At 37.9% G+C, this 20,948-nt stretch overlaps 1 protein-coding gene and 1 gene segment (V, D, J or C); both read left to right on the top strand.

The window, feature by feature from the left end:
• LOC118971267 (immunoglobulin kappa variable 2-28-like) overlaps positions 1–20,948 on the top strand; it is a 628,396-nt gene that overhangs the window by 50,643 nt on the left and 556,805 nt on the right.
• The window catches only part of LOC108389056 (interleukin-1 alpha), a 163,962-nt gene that overhangs the window by 1,392 nt on the left and 141,622 nt on the right, over positions 1–20,948 (top strand). The window lies entirely within an intron of this gene.

Genomic DNA, 20,948 nt, shown 5'->3' on the forward strand with positions numbered 1-20,948 from the left:
AGGTTATCCAGTTGGTTAGCATATAATTTTTCATCATATTCTCTAATAATTCTTTGTATTTCTGTGGTTTTCATAGTGATTTTTCCTTTCTCATTTCTGATTCTGTTCATGTGCGTAGACTCTTTTTTTCTTGATAAGTCTGGCTAGGGGTTTATCTATTTTGTTTATTTTCTCGAAGAACCAGCTCCTGCTTTCATTGATTCTATTATTTTATTCTTCTCGATTTTATTTATTTCAGCTCTAATCTTTATTATGTCCCTCCTTCTACTGACTTTGGGCCTCATTTGTTCTTCTTTTTCTAGTTTAGTTAATTGTGACTTTAGACTGTTCATATGGGATTGTTCTTTCCTGAGGTAGGCCTCTATTGCAATATACTTCCCTCATAGCACCGCCTTTGCTGCGTTCCCACAGATTTTGAGTTGTTGAATTATTGTTGTCATTTGTTTCCGTGTATTGCTTGATCTCTGTTTTTATTTGGTCATTGATCCACTGGTTATTTAGGAGCATGTTGTTAAGCCTCCATGTGATTGTAAGTCATTTCGTCGTCTTTGTGTAATTTATTTCTAGTTTCATACCCTTGTGGTCTGAGAAGCTGGTTGGTACAATTTCAATCTTTTTGAATTTACTGAGGCTCTTTTTGTGACCTAGTATAGGATCTATTCTTGAAAATGTTCCGTGTGCCCTTGAGAAGAATGTGTATCCTGCTGCTTTTGAGTGGAGAGTTCTGTAGATGTCTGTAAGGTCCATCTGTTCTAATGTGTTGTTCAATGCCTCTGTCTCCTTATTTTCTGTCTGGTTGATCTGTTCTTTGGAGTGAGTGGAGTGTTGAAGTCTCCTAAAATGAATGCATTGCATTCTATTTCCCCTTTTAATTCTGTTAGTATTTGTTTCACATATGTAGGTGCTCCTGTGTTGGGAGCATAGATATTTGTAATGGTTATATCCTCTTGTTGGATTGACCCCTTTATCATTATGTAATGTCCGTCTTTGTCTCTTGTGACTTTCTTTGTTTTAAAGTCAATTTTGTCCTATACAAGTACTGCAACACCTGCTTTTTTCTCCCTATTAGTTGCATGAAATATTTTTCCATCCCTTGACTTTTAGTCTGTGTATGTCTTTGGGTTTGAAGTGAGTCTCTTGTAGGCAGCATATAAATGGGTCTTGTTTTTTTATCCAGTCAGTGACTCTATGTCTTTTGATTGGTGCATTCAGACCATTTGCATTTAGGGTGATTATCTCTGTGTATGTACTTATTGCCATTGCAGGCTTTAGATTTATGGTTACCAAAGGTTAAAGGGTACCTTCCTTACTATCTAAGAATCTAACTTAACTCACTTAAGTATGCTATTACAAACACAATCTAAAGGTTGTTTTTCTTCCCCTCCTCATCCTTTATATATTAGTTATGATATTCTGTACTCTTTGTCTATCCATTTTTATTACCTCTGGTGATAGCTATTTAACCTTAGGAACACTTCCATCTATAGCAGTCCCTCCAAAATACACTGTAGAGATGGGTGGTGGGAGCTAAATTCTCTCAGCTTTTGCTTATCTGGAAATTGTTTAATCCCTCCTTCAAATTTAAATGATAATATATTTTTTATTTTTATTTTTTGTTAATTTGTTATATATTTTTTTGTATGATTAATCTACAATTACATGAGCAACATTGTTTACAAGACTCCTCCCATCATCAAGTTCCCCCCACAGACCCCTTTACAGTCAGTGTCCATCAGCGTAGAAGATGCTATAGAATCACTACTTGTCTTCTCTGTGTTGTACAGACCTCCCCGTGCCCCCCACCCCTAAATTATGTCTGCTAATAGTAATGCCCCTTTTTTTCCGCTTATCCCTCCCTTCCCACACCCATCTTCCCCAGTCCCTTTCCCTTTGGTAACTGTTAGTCCATTCTTGGGTTCTGTGAGTCTGCTGCTGTTTTATTCATTCATTTTTTTTTTCTTTGTTCTGATACTCCACAGATGAGTGAAATCATATGATACTTGTCTTTTTCCACTTGGCTTATTTCACTGAGCATAATACCCTCTAGGTCCATCCATGTGGTTGCAAATGGTAGGATTTGTTTTCTTCTTATGGCTGAATAATATTCCATTGTGTATATGTACCACATCTTCTTTATCCATTCATCTATTGATGTATATTTAGGTTGCTTCCATTTCTTGGCTGTTGTAAATAGTGCTGTGATAAACACAGGGGTGCATCTGTCTTTTTGAAACTGGGATCCTGCATTCTTAGGATAAATTTCTAGGAGTGGAATTCCTGGGTCAAATGGTATTTCTATTTTGAGATTTTTGAGGAAGCTCCATACTGCTTTCCACAGTGGTTGAACTAATTTACATTCCCACTGGCAGTGTAGGAGGGTTCCCCTTTCTCCACATCCTCGCCAACATTTGTTGTTGTTTGTCTTTTGGATGGTGGCCATCTTTACTGGTGTGAGGTGATCTCATTGTGGTTTTAATTTGCATTTCTCTGATGATTAGCGATGTGGAGCATCTTTTCATGTACCTGTTGGCCATCTGAATTTTTTGGAGAAGTGTCTGTTCAGATCCTGTGCCCATTTTTTTAATTGGATTATATGCTTTTTGTTTGTTGTGGTGCATGATTTCTTTATATATTCTGGATGTCAACCCTTTATTGCTGTGTCATTTATGAATATATTCTCCCATACTGTAGGTTGCCTTTTTGTTCTATTGATGGTGGTCTTTGCTGTACAGAAGCTTTTCAGCTTGATATAGTCCCACTTGCTCATTTTTGCTTTTGTTTCCCTTGCCCAGGGATATTTGTTCATGAAGAAGTTCCTCATATTTATGTCCAAGAGATTTTTTCCTATTTTTTTTCTAAGAGTTTTATGGTTTCATGACTTACATTCAGATCTTTGATCCATTTTGAATTTACTTTTGTGTATCGGGTTAGACAGTGATCCAGTTTCATTCTCTTACATATAGCTGTCGAGTTCTGCCAACACCATCTGTTGAAGAGACTGTCATTTCCCCACTGTATGTGCATGGCTCCTTTATTGAATATTAATTGACCATATATGTTTGGGTTAATGTTTGGAGTCTCTATTCTGTTCCACTGGTCTGTTGCTCTGTTCTTGTGCCAGTACCAAATTGTCTTGATTACTGTGGCTTTGTAGTAGAGCTTGAAGTTGGGGAGCGAGATCCCCCCCACTTTATTCTTCCTTCTCAGGATTGCTTTGGCTATTTTAGGACTATTTTAGGACTATGAATTTTAGGACTATTTGTTCCAGTTTGTTGAAGAATGCTGTTGGTAATTTGATAGGGATTGCATCAAATCTGTATATTGCTTTGGGCAGGATGGCCATTTTGACAATATTAATTATTCCTAGCCAAGAGCATGGGATGAGTTTCCATTTGTTAGTATCCCCTTTAATTTCTGTTAAGAGTATCTTATTGTTTTCAGGGTATGGTAGGTCTTTCATTTCCTTGGTTAGGTTTATTCCTAGGTATTTTATTCTTTCTGATGCAATTGTGAATGAAATTGTTTTCCTGATTTCTCTTTCTGCTAGTTCATCGTTAATGTATAGGAAAGCAACAGATTTCTGTGTATTAATTTTGTATCCTGCAACTCTGCTGAATTCAGATATTAGTTCTAGTAGTTTTGGAGTGGAGTCTTTAGGGATTTTTATGTACAGTATCATGTCATCTGCAAATAGTGACAGTTTGACTTGTTCTTTACCAATCTGGATTCTTTGTATTTCTTTGTTTTTTCTGATTGCCATGGCTATGACCTCCAGTACTATGTTGAATAACAGTGGGGAGAGTCGGCATCCCTGTCTTGTTCCCCATCTTGGAGGAAAAGCTTTCAGCCTCTCACTGTTAAGTACGATGTTAGCTGTGGGTTTGTCATATATGGCCTTTATTATGTTGAGGCCTCTATACCCATTTTGTTGAGAGTTTTTATCATGAAAGGATGTTGAATTTTGTCGAATGCCTCTTTTGGCACCTATGGAGATGGTCGTGTGGTTTTTGTCCTCCTTTTTGCTGATGTGGTGGATGATGTTGATGGATATTATAATACTGTACCATCCTAGCATCCCTGGAATAAATCCTACTTGATCATGATGGATCATCTTTTTGATGTACTTTTGAATTTGGTGTGCTAATATTTTGTTGAGTATTTTTGCATCTATGTCAGTGATATTGGTCTGTAATTTTCTTTTTTTGTGGTGTCTTTGCCTGGTTTTGGTATTAAGGTGATGCTGGCCTCGTAGAATGAGTTTGGAAGTATTCCTTCCTCTTCTACTTTTTGGAAAAGTTTAAGGAGGATGAGTATTAAATCTTCACTAAATGTTTGATTAAAGTCAGTGGTGAAGTCATCTCTTCACCACTGGTAGGTTTTTGATTACCAATTCAATTTTGTTGCTAGTAATTGGTCTGTTCAGATTTCTGTTCTTTCTGGGTCAGCCTCGGAAGGTTGCATTTTTCTAGAAAGTTGTCCATTTCTTCTAGGTTATCCAGTTGGTTAGCATATAATTTTTCATCATATTCTCTAATAAATCTTTGTGTTTCTGTGGTTTCCATAGTGATTTTTCCTTTCTCATTTCTGATTCTGTTTATGTGTGCAGGCACTCTTTTTTTCTTGATTAGTCTGTCTAGGGGTTTATCTAGTTTGTTTATTTTCTCAAAGAATCATCTGCTTTCATTGATTCTTTGTATTGTTTTATTCTTGATTTTATTTATTTCTGCTCTAATCTGTATTACGTTCCTCCTTTTGCTGACTTTGGGCCTCATTTGTTCTTCTTTTTCTAGTTGTGGTAAGTGTGAGTTTAGATTTTTTAATATAGGATTGTTTTTCTTTCCTGAGGTAAGCCTATATTGCAATATACTTCCCTCTTAGCACTGTCTTGTCTGTGTCCCACAGATTTTGTGTTGTTGAATTATTGTTGTCATTTGTGTCCATATATTGCTTGATCTCTGTTTTTATTTGGTCATTGATCCGTTGGTTATTTAGGAGCATATTGTTAAGCTTCCATGTGATGGTAGGCTTTTTCGTTTTATTTGTGTAATTTATTTCTAGTTTCATACCCTTGTGGTGTGAGAAACTGCATCATTTTTGGGGGCTCGTCCAGGGTAACTTAGGAGGTGAGTATTAGTATCCAAGCCTGCCTTTTCTTTCACTGTCCTTATAGAAGGAAGCCATCTGTGGCACACAACATCAGGTTCTTGTCAGCCACTTAAATGGGACTAGCTGGCTGCCAATCTCAACATCTCGAGTGACAGGTTCCCCTATGTCTCAGTGGATCCCCCTTCTCCCTTGGGAGCCGGGAAAGTCACCTGAGTGGAGGCCAGGATTCCCCTTCAGAGGCATCTCCCTGGATGTGAGGGCCTGAGGAAGTCCATGGGCAACTGCGAGAGCCTAGGCTGAGGCTACACTTCAGCGGCTTCTCAAAGGCCCGCGTGTCAGACGCTGACAGCCCGACTGGGTATCCATGAGGAGTGTCTCTCTTTCTGTCTCTCTTTGACTTCCAGCCTGCTTCTTCAGGCCGCCCTGGCCTTTGAGTGAGGCAGGGGGCATCCCTAACTCTCTTCTAACTTCATCAACGTCATGGAACTGGATCCTCTAGAGAAAGACAAATGCCATATAATTTCGCTTACATGTGGAATCTAGAAAAATACAAAAGAAGCAAGCAAACGAAAAAGAATTAGATCCATAAATATTGACAATAGACTGTTGATAACCATAAGGAGGGAAACAGGAGGATGGGTGAAATATTGAAGGGAATAAAGAGGTACAAACTTCAAATTATAAAATAAATTAGTCATAGGATTGCAAATACAACATGGAGAATATAACCAGTCATACCATAATATCTTGGTATGGTAATGGGGGTGATTACACTTACTATGGTGAGCATTTAGTAATATATGTAATTATCAAGTCACTATGTTATACATCTGAAACTGATATAATATTTTATATCGACTATATTCCAATAAAAAGAAAGAAAACTATAGGTTGATATCTCTGATCACAATATTAAAAAGATATTTGCACCCCATTTTCATTGCAGCATTATTTACAATAACTAAGACATGAAACAACCTAAGTGTACATCAGCAAATGAACCGATAAAGAGAATGTGAGATATGTATGGAATGGAATGTTGTTCAGCCATAAAAAAGAAGAAAATCTTGTCATTTGCACTAACGTGGACAGACCTTGAGGGCATTGTGCTAAGTGAAATAAGTCAGAAAAGAAAGACAAATACTGTATGGTCTCAGTCATATGTGGAATCTAAAGCTGAACTCATTGAAACAGTGGAATGGTGGTTGCAGGAGCTGGGGGCTGTAGAGAATGGGGAAATATTGGTCAAAGGGTACAGACTTAACAGTTAGAAGATGAATTAGTTCTAGGGATCTAATTTACATGATGGTGACTGTCACTAACAATACTATATTATTCACTTGAAAATTGCTAAGTGAGTAGATCTAAAATGTTCTCACCACACACAAAAGAGATAATTATATGAGGGGAAGGATATGTTAACTAGCCTCATTGTGGTAATCATTTTACAATATGTATATGTGTATCAAATAATGACATTGTGTACCTTAACCTTATGTAATGATATATGTTAATTTATATCAATAAAGCTTGGAAATATTTTTAAAATTTTGCCACCCATAGGTAATCATTAAAAATAGAAACATGTTGCAAATGTATAAAGACATGCATGCAAATAGCAACCAAATTTAGCATAATGATTACTCAGCAGGCTGAGGGAGAGAAGAATGGGACACATGGAGATATTCCACCATACATGTAAATATATACAGTGTTTCATTTCTTAAGCTTGTTACTTTAGTGTATATTATAATATTTGTTATGCCTTTTTGGATATCCGATATACTTAGAATACATATTTGGTTCTTTTTTATGTCAGAAATTTCCCATTGATTAGAATATGTATTATTTAGCTTGAATTTTCTTCAATTTCTAATTTATATTAGCCCATCTCAGATATAATTCAAAGCATAAAAATTATCTAATAATCCTGATCTTTATTTTAAATCTTTAAAAAATATTTAGCTGCCCAATAACCATGTATTGACCATTTACTCTATGTGAGGTGTTATAGAGACAAAATAGAGACAGTAACCCTGCTTTGGGGGATCTAGCAATTTAATGAAGAAGACCAGCATGTGAATAATTGTAGTGTGTGTGACTCTGGGAGAAAGAGGGTTCCCCACCTGGGTCAAGTTCCTTATGAATCTGGTAATGTCAAAGGAAGACAAGAGAAAGGGTAGGTTGGGAGTTAAAGCTTTATTTCTCACTGCTCAGTCTCTCTCCCCTGGCTCCAAATCTCATCTGCTCCAGTCTCTTTCTCCCAGTGTGCTCTGCCCCCTCTTGCTGGGCCACCCTACCCCCCAGCGCTCCCTGTCTGGCCATGGTGGGCTTTACCTCTCCCCACCCCTTCTGGGAGGAACTCCGTGAGTGGGTTCCTGGTGACTGGCGGGCAACTGACCAATTATTTACCAGGAATGGAGGGGAGGAGAGAGTGGCGGCTTCCTCTCCACCCCTTACCCAGGATAGACTAAACATCACAGTGATATGCAAACAGGCTCTTACACACACACACACACACACACACACACACACACACACACACACACACACACAGTGGATACTATCAAGGCCACGTGGAATTCTGGTTGAAAACTTCCATTTTCCCCATGGCATAAAATGCATAGTAAAAGGAACTAATGAATGGGGTCATGAACTAGGAGCAGCACTGTTAGGCATTCTAGATATGTTAAAGCAATGTGTGGCAAAGTATTAACTGTTTCAAAATTTTGGATTTTCTACAGACTATCCAAATGAGGAAGAGGATACTGCTTGTCTTAGTTCTAACAAGCTGGTCTTATAATTCTGCATATTAGTCTAGCTCTAAAGAATTTTCAGTTGTTTTTCTGGACACTTGACATCTATTGCTCACTTTGTTTCAGTTACAGAATTTAGGTACATTCTTAGTTTCCTACAGAACAAGCAGTTAATTATTCAGGGAATAATAATTTTTTTTGTATCATTCATGCACAATTACATGGGCAACATTGTAGTTACTAGATTCCCCCCATTATCAAGTCCCTACCACATACCCCTTTACAGTCACTGTCCATCAACGTAGTAAGATGCTATAGAGTCACTACTTGTCTTCTCTGTGCTATACTGCCTTTCCTGTAACCCCCTCTACATTATGTGTGCTAATTGTAATGCCCCTTATTCCCCTTCTCCCTCCCTTCCCACCACCACCCACACGCACCCAGTCCCTTTCCCTTTGGCAACTGTTATTCCATTCTTGGGTTCTGTGAATCTGCTGCTGTTTTGTTCCTTCAGTTTTTGCTTTGTTCTTATACTCCACAGATGAGTGAAATCAGTTGGTACTTGTCTTTCTCTGCCTGGCTTATTTCACTGAGCATAATACCCTCTAGCTCCATCCGTGTTGTTGCAAATGGTGGGATTTGTTTTCTTTTTAGGGCTGAATAATATTCCATTGTGTATATGTACCACATATTCTTTATCCATTCATCTACTGATGGACACTTAGGTTGCTTCCATATCTTGGTTATTGTAAATAGTGCTGTGATAAACAAAGGGGTGCATATGTCTTTTTGAAACTGGGATCCTGCATTCTTAGGGTAAATTCCTAGAAATGGAATTCCTGGGTCAAATGGTATTTCTATTTTAAGTTTTTTGAGGAACATCCATACTGCTTTCCACAAAGGTTGAACTAGTTTACATTCCCACCAGCAGTGTAGGAGGGTTCCCTTTTCTCTGCATCCTTGCCAGCATTTGTTGTTTCTATTCTTTTCGATGTTGGCCATCCTAACTGGTGTGAGGTGATATCTCATTGTGGTTTGACTTTGCATTTCCCTGATAATTAGCAATGTGGAGCATCTTTTCATGTGCCTGTTGGCCATCTGAATTTCTTCTTTGGAGAAATGTCTGTTCATATCCTCCACCCATTTTTTAATAGGGTTATTTGCTTTTTTAGGTGTCGAAGTGTATGAGTTCTTTATATATTTTGGATGTTAACCCCTTGTTGGATATGTCATTTACAAATATATTCTCCCATACTGTAGGATGCCTTTTTGTTCTGCTGATGGTATCCTTTGCTGTACAGAAGCTTTTTAGTTTGATGTAGTCCCATTTGCTCATTTTTTATTTTGTTTGCCTTGTCCAAGGAGATGTGTTCAGGGAAAAGTTGCTCATGTTTATATTTAAGAGGTTTTTGCCTATGTTGTCTTCTAAGAGTTTTATGGTTTCATGACTTACATTCAGGTTTTTGATCCATTTTGAGTTTACTTTTGTGTATGGGTTTAGACAATAATCCAGTTTCATTCTCTTGCATGTGGCTGTCCAGTTTTGCCAACACCAGCTGTTGAAGAGGCTGTCATTTCCCCCATTGTATATCCATGGCTCCTTTATCATATATTAATTGACTATATTCATTTGGGTTTATATCTGGGCTCCCTAGTTTGTTCCATTGGTCTGTGGGTCTGTTCTTGTGCCAGTACCAAATTGTCTTGATTACTGTGGCTTTGTAGTGGAGTTTGAAGTTGGAGAGCATAGTCCCCCCAGCTTTATTCTTCTTTCTCAGGATTGCTTTGGCTATTCGGGATCTTCTCTGGTTCCATATTAATTTTAGAATTATTTGCTTCAGTTTGTTGAAGAATGCTGTTGGTATTTTGATAGGGATTGTACTGAATCTGTAGATTGCTTTAGGATGGCCACTTTGACAAAATTAATGCTTCCTATCCATGAGCATGGGATGTGTTTCCATTTCTTGGTATCTTCTTTAATTTCTCTTATGAGAGTCTTGTAGTGTTCAGAGTATAGGTCTTTCATGGGTATTTTATTCACTTATATGTGGAGTTTGAAAAACAAAATGAACACACAAATGAAACAAATAGATTCATAAACACGGAATGGACAGTTGGTTAATATGGGGGTGAGGGTGAAATACATGAAGGGAATTAAAAGGCAAACTTTAAGTTATAAAATAATTTAGTCACAGGGAGGGAAAAATAGCATAGGGAGTATAGCTCACAATATTTTAATATGTTTGGTTGGTGACAGATGACAACTACACTTATCATGGTGAACTTTAAATAATGTGTATAATTGATGAATCACTAAGGTGTACTTCTGAAGCCAATATATGTAATACTGTGTATGAACTATATTTCAGTAAAAGAAATTATCATAAAATAGCCACAAAAAAAGTGAGGCCCCATTGTGGGTTTATGTAATTATACAGTTATTTTCAAGATTTTCTTGACAATTTCTGTGGATCCAAGAATGTGATACAGGAAAAAAGGAGCCCTGTCTACTTTGATGGGGAGAGGTGATAGGGCAGGAAGTACAAGATAGAGAAAGGAGGGCTTCTCCTCTAAGGACAGAGGACATGAAATAATGCTGCCAGGAAAATGGCAAACTGCTAGAGGTTTCCCTCAAACTCTTGGTATTTAATTCTTATAAAAGTTTATGTTGACCTTGGATGTAATAAGTACCCCTCATCAGGGTCCAAGATATCATTGAGCAATTTTATGCACTTCTTTTTCTTAAAGAAATGTGCAACTTAAGCTTATTACAAATGTTGTACCTAATTAGGTTGAACCATACGAAATCACTGATGTTCAATCATTTCTGACCTACAAAAACAGCAGGTCCCTATGTTTCCAGTGTTTCTGTCCCCTTTAATAAGTATGCACAAATACCATACCTAACTTCTCATTTTCCTCTGCCTAACTACACTTGCTTGATAATTTTGCAGTATTACATGTGTTTTCAGCAAAACTATTCTAGCATTTTCCTGAACATGTAAGTGTTCCTATGAAGTTTAAAGGGATGCCCTTTACTAATATTAGAAAATTGATCTGAACTAATTAACTAGAAAGTGCTTCAAAGTTAGAAGCAAACATGCTAACCTTGTTGGTAAGATGATGGAAATGAGAAAATAAAATACTGCCTTAGTTCCTGGGAGATTTCTTTCACCATGTTGTCACTCATTGAACATTGCTTTATTGTTCTGTCTTTTAAGTAGGTCTGTGGGGGCACATCTATTTCTTTTACTTGTTTTTAGTTCTCTTATTCTGCTTGGTTTGTTTATATATTTGAGAGTAAATTAATATGCATTTTCTTTAATCAACCGTTTTTTTCTCTTAGCTTGATAATATGTAGGAGGTAGAAAGAAGTATAAGATATTCATCTATTCCTTCAATTATAAAATTTTTAATTCTACCTGGTACATAGGCTGGGCACTGATCCTGACAAGGAGCAGTCACAACAGGCCTTAGGTAAGGGGCGGCTGTGCTACCCATTAGACCCATACGGTTCCAGATGTTCTTTTTGTACAACTTACTTTCTTAACTGGATTTCAATTTCTGGTCTATTGTAAAAATTCCTTACAGTTCAGGTATTTATGGAACAAATGACTGTTAGTTATAAAAATACTTTACTTTGGGAAAAGCAAATGCTGTTTTTGAAACTCAAGAGCATAATAATAGTGATAGGACAGTATTTCCTAATATACCAATCTTGGCAACTAGCAAAAATGCAACTAGAAAAATTTGCAACACTAATGTTAACATCAGACTTTCAAGCATTGCTTTCTTTTGGAAAGAAAATTATAAGATCAAAGAAATTCAAGATACTTAGATTTCATTTTTTCAAAAGTGGCTTGCCAAATTTTATATTGGCAAAAAATTATAAAATTACCTAAACCTAAGTCTTAACAAATTAAGACACAGTATAATTAATATTGAATGACTTAGGGGCATCACTGCTGAAATTTTACCCCCCAAATTAAGGAAATTTGACCAGGAGTGCTTCTGGCCTATATTATGGCATCCATTTTCAAACTTTCTTCTTTTTAACAGAATTGTTATTCCTGTATGTGGACTGCACTCTGCCTTAGTTTGGGAGCTATTAACATCTATCAGGATCAATTGTACATACCTGAACTAAGAAAAATTTACTTGATAAGTCTAATGGCTGTAAAACCATTACAGAGTCACAGAGTAAAGGGAGAAAAAAAGACCAAAGCATGCCAAAGAACCAGAGGGGAATTTTTCTATTTCTCAGACTAACTCCTATTATTCTCCCTATTTTTAGCCTCAACTCTGCATTTTTTTTCCTTGCCCCTTTTTACAGTTAAATGCATGTTTCTCAGTGCCTATTCTTTTGTATTTTGTTGACAACATGCTTGTATGATACAGGCTCATGGCCTTGGAGCTGTGGGCCACTGGGAGCACATGGCAGTCAACACAGTCTGATGCTGTTGAAGGAGCCAGCAAACACCAGGCGCAAGACTTTCCTTTAAACAGAGCAGCAAAGAGCATGAAGGAAACCACCTAATAGGTGGTATTCATCAGGCCATCAGAGCAGCACTGCCTTGTGTTCAGTTCTTCCGAGACCCTTTCAAAAAGCACATCAGGGAATGATGCCATTGGTGAGTGCACTCAGTTCTCAGTCTTCTCTATTATGTTCCAGAACAGCTCCACCCTTCAAATCCCTAACAAACCTCAATGCCATGTTTAAAGTAAATACCCCAGGAAAGCTATATAAGTTCAGCCAAACAACTTGTAAATAGGCGCTGTGCAGAGGATTTGGGCAGACTTAATTATTAATTAATTCCCCTTTATTAAACCTAAAGGTATATAATTCTTACTGCCATTTGCTGACTAGTTGTGATTTTACCCAAATATATGAAATATTTACTTGTTATTTTCCTTTTGCTCTGCCTCCTGTGGTGTTTATATTTTATAAAACAACAAAATAGATGAAAATGTGTATTATCCCAAAGGTTATATACAGAGATGGTGGAGAGAGATACCACTGAGGGGCTATGAAGTTGATTCTCAAATCAAATGGCCTGTTTATGACAATAATCCTATAACCTCAGCATCTATTTAGAATGCAATAGAGATCTTTCCAGAGAGAAGAAATGCATCAAAAAAGAAAAAACCTGAATAAAGAAAGAAAAAACAAAAGAAAAGCAACCGTGGTTTTACTTTTAGCTCATCTTCAGATTTGCAAGGGACAGTAAGCGAGATTCATTAGGCCATTTGTTTCGGTCATCTGCCATAATTCAAAATGAAATACTAAATGTTTCATGGACTCAGAAAAAGAGTAGAATTTGTCTTTGTGTTGGCTGTGTGAAACCGGTGTGGCTTACGGCCCCCTTACATGGGGCCTGACGGATGAAAGGGGGCTGGGTGGTGCCATCTGAATGATGATGGGCTAATATCATCACCCTCTTGTCAGCTGTAATAGGCTTTTCCTCACAGAAATAATTCATAAAACTGCTACATTATATTCTATCCCTGACAGGCCCTATCTATCCTCCAACCCAGCAGGCTCACAACTAGTAAGAAAATATGTGGTTCAGGAACCCTGAAAAATTAAACAGGTAGTTTATGAACAATTTGTTTCATGGGGATGTTTATTATGTTTATTAAATATTGAGCCTTTAATGTTTTCCCAGTGCAGATGATATCATAAAAATGCTGACTTAAGCCTTGGGTGTATTCTTAGAAAATGACATTTTACACCACAAGTGGTACATGGTAAATAACTGAATTATAGCAGCTTATGTGTGCATATAGAGACAGGATGTAGAAAATGTAATTTATAAGGTATCTTTATGTGCATGTGTGCATGAGATGCGTCCTTGTGTATCCTTGTGTATCGTGTTCGAGCTTTCACTGTGGGTTTAGGTTTAAAAGTAAGTTGGGGAATACCATTATTTTAGTGCTTGTCTTGGGGAAGGTCAGCCTGAGGTTTGTTTGATTGCCTGTACTAAAGCAGAAACCTTGAGTTCAGTGTTTGAGGATCAAAAGCACACACAATCAGGGCACTAACAATAAACTTAATCAGGAGTGTTACTTTGTAAGTACAATTTTTTATAGAAATCCGTTATCTGGGTTTTCTCTGGAGACCAATGTATGTGAGCATATGAGGGTAAAATGGCTCCTGCTAGTGTGATGTTCTTTATTTGAAAAGTATCTATTTAGATACAGAAACTGTTCTGCAAAGAGCCGGCAGAGAAAGTGCATGAAGCATGTTCTTCCTGTGCCCATACCTTGTGCATTACTAGTTTTGCTGTCATAATATATTTAATCAGTGTGACAGTAAATGATCTTCTACTCTAGACAAGCAAGTGGAAGATTATCTGCATCTTACAGGGTTAATGGCCCTTTCATAACAAACAATACCCACAGTGTGAAAATAAAGCAATAACTCACGTACATATTTCAGAAAGCACATGCCCAAGGTGATTTACAAAGGAAGTTGCATCAAACCTGTGGTTAAATGCTATAGCATTCCAGGCCACAGCTTTACTGATCTCAGAAGGACATCTTAATTTACTATATATTCCCACAGAGAAACATACACACAGGCATTTTGTAATGAATACATCCTCATGGGATTTCTCCGAGGGTATAGGTACATGTAATGTGAAAGTTAAGATGAAATGAAAAATATCAGCATGAAAAGGTTAAATGCAGGGTCTTTTTGTAAAGAGTGGTTATCAGTGAATCAGCTTCAAGCTAGGAAGTTCTTTAGAGGCCACCCGTGGACCTTTATTGTCCAGTGCTAACAAACATATAAAAATGATGAAATGGAACAACTGACACCAGACTTAAGGATGACCCTGAAAGCTAGTATCCAAGTTCAAGGTCACTTTTATAAATTGGGAGGTGTAGTCAGAGATAAAGAGAAGGAGATGCAGAAGAGGAAGGCCCTCTGGGTAAGAAAGCTAAGCTTGCACACATGAGGTAGGCATGGCTAAAGCTTTGCAGGTGTGGCAAAAAGCTTTCACTATGGATAATGAGCCAATTGATAGCAAAACAGAATGAGGATCTAAAAATCAAGCAAGATACTGCAATTATTAAAACTGTCTAGCTTAGGGGATACAAAACATTGTGTTTGGTACTGCTCAGCTTCTGAGGTGTGTTCAATCTAGTTTCTACAAATGAAGATTGGTGTGGAGAGTTTGGACAGGAAAGGTTTAGGGATTGAGATAGCTTGCAAAAGAGACTAGTGATGTTGAATGATAATCTTTACCTCTAAAGAGTTCTTATCTAGAGATGGGAAATAAACTGTTTTTCTTCTTCCCCAGTAAACTCATCCAGCAGGATGAATTGAGATTAAATGCATTATTTTTTTATAATGGAATCATTAAATGTCGGATTAGATAACAAGAGAGGTAGATTGCTGAGATTTAAAAAATAGATTTCATCTCCATTTGTTAGGAATAGGATAGAAGCAACCTGTCACTAAGAGAAGGAGATTGGTTGTTTAACCTCTTGTGGCTCCTTATAGTTTTAAAATCTATGCATCTATGCATGGACAACTCTCTATCTCCCATCATAGTTTCTGATATTTCCACTGAGAGTTTATATTAACAATTATTGGGCCAATTTGAGGCTTCTTTTGAAGTTTGTCTTGCCAATGGGTTTCAGCCCCGGGCAAGTTCACTATGGATTCAGTGGGACCAAATAAAATGACAGCAAAACTTTTTTGGGGTGAAAGGGTTATACCCAACTTTATTTCCAGGTGGCAGGTCAGTCACTAAAATCCCATTCACTCAGAGTGAGTCTGCATGCAGCAAGCCGGTCTCTGCTTCTGGGCCCCTCTGTCTGCACAGCCATCCTCTGGGCCCCTCTGTCTGCACAGCTGTTCTCTGGGCCTCTCTGCCTGTGCAGCTGTCCCACACAGCTGTTCTCCAGGCCTCTCTGCACAGTTGTCCCACATAGCCATCCTCTGGGCCTCTGTCCTCAGCGCTGCAACCACTCCAGCCTCTGCTCCGCTCTCCTGCAGCCTTGTAGCCCTGCCACCGTGTCACCCAGAGGACTGGGCGGAGCTCTTTATGTAGAGTCAACAGCCATGTATTGCCCACAGGTGTGCAGTGAGCTGGTCAACCAGGGCCAGGAGAGAATTCTGGCCACAGGAGCTCTCATTTTATCCACAAAGTTTAATTCTAAATAAAAACTATAACTCTCCATGTCCTAATACCTTCTCTGAATGGTAGGATATGTTCTAATAAAGTTGAAAAATTATTCATTTGCACTTGACCCCTTTGGAATTTTGTGTCCAGGCATAGAATGAGGTTGCCATTCCCGGGACTGGTATCCACTGGCAGTGGTTAGTTCTTGAGGTGTGGGGTGTGGAGGTAACCTTTCCTATATTGCCTGTGGCTTTCTATGCAGTCTGAATTTGTTTATGATGCTAAGAACCTGAATAGACCTCAGCCCAAGAGACAGACAAAATGGATGGTGGTTCATGGAGAGAAAAAACTTACTCTGGATCATTAAAGAACCATGAACATCTTAAACAACATTAGGCTATGTTTGTTCTCAGGGGCACATGTTATGCTACCAATTTCAAATATCCCCTTTTAGAGGAAGGCAGTTGGTGGCAATTAATTACCCCTGGATAGCACATACAGCTGCAGCCTATGTTTGGAAACAAGAGAAATTAGATTTAATTGGCCTTAGCACAATCAGGAATGTGGCATTTATTTAATTATGACTTGTTGGAAATAGAGCCTTGAGTAGTGTTTTATTGCATTTTTAATATTAATAATACTATAATTAATAACACATACAGCATATAAAAATGAAATAAGCTTCTTGGATATTACATAAGGTATTGCACATTATTTTTAGAAATGCATGAAGTGTGTTCTTTTGACAATCAAAGACTCTCAATTATATAAAAAATGAAGGGTTCTTCCCTTGAGTGTCAGTCACATTGATTATTTCCCTTTATCAAGCCAGGGCCTGATGCATCCTCTGCTGAGCCTATATTAGTGGGTGAAATGATTCATTGAAACCCAATCTATTTTCTATTTTGTTCTCCTTTTGGCTTTGAAGTTAAAATACTTGTCATTAAGTGCCCTTGCATCTTTTACTTAGCAATAACTAGGATTTCTTAAAAGGAAAAAAAGAAAAGAAAAATCTGGCATTTGAATAAAAGTGTAGAAAATTCAACATCCTAATTACATGAGGGCTTTAAAAGTTGTCAGAATTCCCAAATACTGCTTTAACTTTTAAGGAAATATTTGCCTAGAAAAATGTCTTATGGCATATTATTAATAAAATAATTGTAATTACACTCTGGTTATTTACGTAGTATTTTTACTGGTTTGTGTGTCTTAAATAAAATCCTTGAGAGTAAGTATCCAGAGCTTTTTGCCCTATGGTTTTACAGGATGAACATTTGCTCCTAATTCAAGGGAATATACTACATGAGAGTCCACATTTAAAGTGTCTCCCTGATGGGAATGTCCCCCAAATGCCACGCAGACTAAACAAAATGAATGCTTCTGATTGCCATGCTGTATTAAAAAAAATCTGTCTTATATCCCACACATAACAGGCAGTCTTTCTGCACATTTTCACACAAAAACAGGATTTTTCTTTGAGTGATTGTAAATAGTATTGTCTTAGTAATTTCAGTGTCCATGCATTCATTGTTAGTATATAAAAATACTGCTGACATTTCATGTATTTATCTTATATCCTGCAACCTTGCTGAACTGACTTATTAATTCTAGGTGTTTTTGGTTTTTTTTTTTTTTTTTTTTTTGAGAGGGCATATCTCATATTTATTGATCAAATGGTTGTTAACAACAATAAAATTCAGTATAGGGGGGTCAACGCTCAATGTACAATCATTAATCCATCTCAAGCCTAATTCTCATCAGTCTCCAATCTTCTGAAGCATAACAAACAAGTTCTTACATGGTGAACGAATTCTTACATAGTGAATAAATTCTTACATGGTGGACAGTACAAGGGCATTCATCACAGAAACTTTCGGTTTTGATCATGCATTATGACCTATAAACAATCAGGTCAAATATGAATATTTGTTTGATTTTTGTACTTGATTTATATGTTGATCCCACATTTCTCCTATTATTATTATTATTTTTATTTTTAATAAAATGCTGAAGTGGTACGTAGATGCAAGATAAAGGTAGAAAACATAGTTTAGTGCTGTAAGAAGGCAAATGTAGATGATCAGATGATCAGGTGTGTGCCTGTGGACTAAGTATTGATCCAGGCTAGACAAGGGCAGCAAGACATCCACGGATGCAGAAGATTTCTCTCAAAGCAGGGGGGGTGAGGTTCTGAGCCTCACCTCTGTTGATCCCCAAATTCTCGCCTGATGGCCCCCCTGCGACTGTGCCTGTCTTAGGTTGTTCCTCCCTTGAGGAATCTTACCCGTCTCTGGCTAACCAGTCATCTTCCGGGGCCATACAGGGAAATGTAAAGTTGGTAAGTGAGAGAGAAGCCATATTGTTTGAAAAGGTTAGCTTTTTACTTCTTTGCAGATTTATGCCCTGTGGCTTCTATGCCCAGCACTTGTCTCGAGGTATCTTTACCACCTGGAGGAATTATGATACTCGGTAAATTCGATATGAGGCACGAATTCTATTTAAGGGTTGTAATTAGGAAGGAATAAGAAAAGCTACAGATGTAGCATATGGAAGAAAACATGGGAGGATTGATTATTTCTTTGACATATCTTCTTGTATAGTACCTTAAGTATGTATAGGTTTTAAACTACTAACTAATTTGCACACACATATTAACATAATAGGAATACGGTGACATAAACAAAGCAAATCTATAATTACCATCCATCTCCAGTGAAGCCAAGAAAACCATTTAGGCACCCTAGGCATTTGTGAAAATTTATCTATGATATGATGGATATTGTCCAACTGTACTTGAACCATCAGACAAATTAAAGCAGCCCATTTCTGGGATCTGTTCACATCCCATATGTTCTTTTAACCATATAGTCTATAGTCATGAGATTTTGGAGTGCTACAACTTGCACCCCTCCCAGCTCCTGGTTGAGTTCCAACAGTACAGATCCGGTCAAATTCGTTGTCTCACTGTATGCACATGCCAGCCTAGACATCTCCCTCCTCATTCCTATGGCAAGTCCAGGAGACGGTGGGCTGGATGCAGCCACAACCCCAGCATCGTCCGGATCCCTGTGGAGGCTTTTTGGTGATCATCCCCCGGCACAAGTCCTCCAGAGAGTGCTGATACCGGAAGCTCCTCCTCATATCGTATCTTAGTTCATTTTCTGGGTATCCAAGCTAGGCCTTGATCTTCTGCATAGAAACAAACAGACCCTTTGCCCACACTTTGACATGCCCTTTATACCACTGTGCAGAACTCATTGGAAGTCAGCACACAGTAACTGCTTTTTTTTTTTTTTTTTTTAATTAAGAGAAAGGAATATTATCAGAAAAGAGTACCTCCATAGCTGATCATCTGACACCCTTTAAGTGATCAACATTAAGGATATTTAAAGCATGCGTTGATCTTTGATTTACCAATAGTTTTATCCTGTTAAGGAGTAATCCCCCTTTTCTTTCTTTCTTTCTTTTTTTTTTTTTTTTAATTTTTAATCTACACTTACATGAAGAATACTATGTTTACTATGCTCTCCCCTATATCAGGTCCCCCCTAACAACCACATTACGGTTACTGTCCATCAGTTTAGCAAAATGTTGTAGAGTTACTACTTGTCCTCTCTGTGTTGTGCAGCCCACCCTCCCCTTTCTCCGTCCCCCCCATGCATGCTAATCTTAATACTCCCCTTCTTCTTCCCCCCCCTTATCCCTCCCTGCCCACCCATCCTCCCCAGTTCCTTTCCCTTTGGTACCTGTTAGTCCATTTTTGGGTTCTGTAATTCCACTGCTGTTTTGTTCCTTCAGTTTTTCCTTTGTTCCTATACTCCTCAGATGAGTGAAATCATTTGGTATTTCTCTTTCTCCGCTTGGCTTATTTCACTGAGCATAATACTCTCCAGCTCCATCCATGTTGCTGCAAATGGTTGGATTTTTCCACTTCTTATGGCTGAGTAGTGTTCCATTGTGTATATGTACCACATCTTCTTTATCCATTCATCTACCGATGGACATTTAGGTTGCTTCCAATTCTTGGCTATTGTAAATAGTGCTGCGATAAACATAGGAGTGCATCTGTCTTTCTCAAACTTGATTGCTGCGTTCTTAGGGTAAATTCCTAGGAGTGGAATTCCTGGGTCAAATAGTAGGTCTGTTTTGAGCATTTTGATGCACCTCCATACTGCTTTCCACAATGGTTGAACTAATTTACATTCCCACCAGCAGTGTCGGAGGGTTCCCCTTTCTCCACAGCCTTGCCAACATTTGTTGTTGTTTGTCTTTTGGATGGCAGCTATCCTTACTGGTATGAGGTGATACCTCATTGTAGTTTTAATTTGCATTTCTCTGATAATTAGTGATGTGGAGCATCTTTTCATGTGTCTCTTGGCCATCTGTATTTCTTTTTTAGAGAACTGTCTGTTCAGTTCCTCTGCCCATTTTTTAATTGGGTTATTTTTTTTTGTTTGTTGAGGCGTGTGAGCTCTTTATATATTCTGAACGTCAAGCCTTTATCGGATCTGTCATTTTCAAATATATTCTCCCATACTGTAGGGTTCCTTTTTGTTCTATTGATGGTGTCTTTCGCTGTACAGAAGCTTTTCAGCTTAGTGTAGTCCCACTTGCTCATTTTTGCTGTTGTTTTCCTTGCCCGGGGAGATATGTTCAAGAAGAGATCACTCATGTTTATGTCTAAGAGGTTTTTGCCTATGTTTTTTTCCAAGAGTTTAATGGTTTCATGACTTACATTCAGGTCTTTGATCCATTTTGAGTTTACCTTTGTATACGGGGTTAGACAATGGTCCAGTTTCATTCTCTTACATGCAGCTATCCAGTTTTGCCAGCACCATCTGTTGAAGAGACTGTCATTTTGCCATTGTATGTCCATGGCTCCTTTATCAAATATTAATTGACCATATATGTTTGGGTTAATTTCTGGGGTATCTAATCTGTTCCACTGGTCTGT

The sequence above is a fragment of the Manis javanica genome, chromosome 1 (genome assembly GCF_040802235.1).
Source record: "Manis javanica isolate MJ-LG chromosome 1, MJ_LKY, whole genome shotgun sequence".
In the NCBI taxonomy this organism is placed as follows: Eukaryota; Metazoa; Chordata; class Mammalia; order Pholidota; family Manidae; genus Manis; species Manis javanica.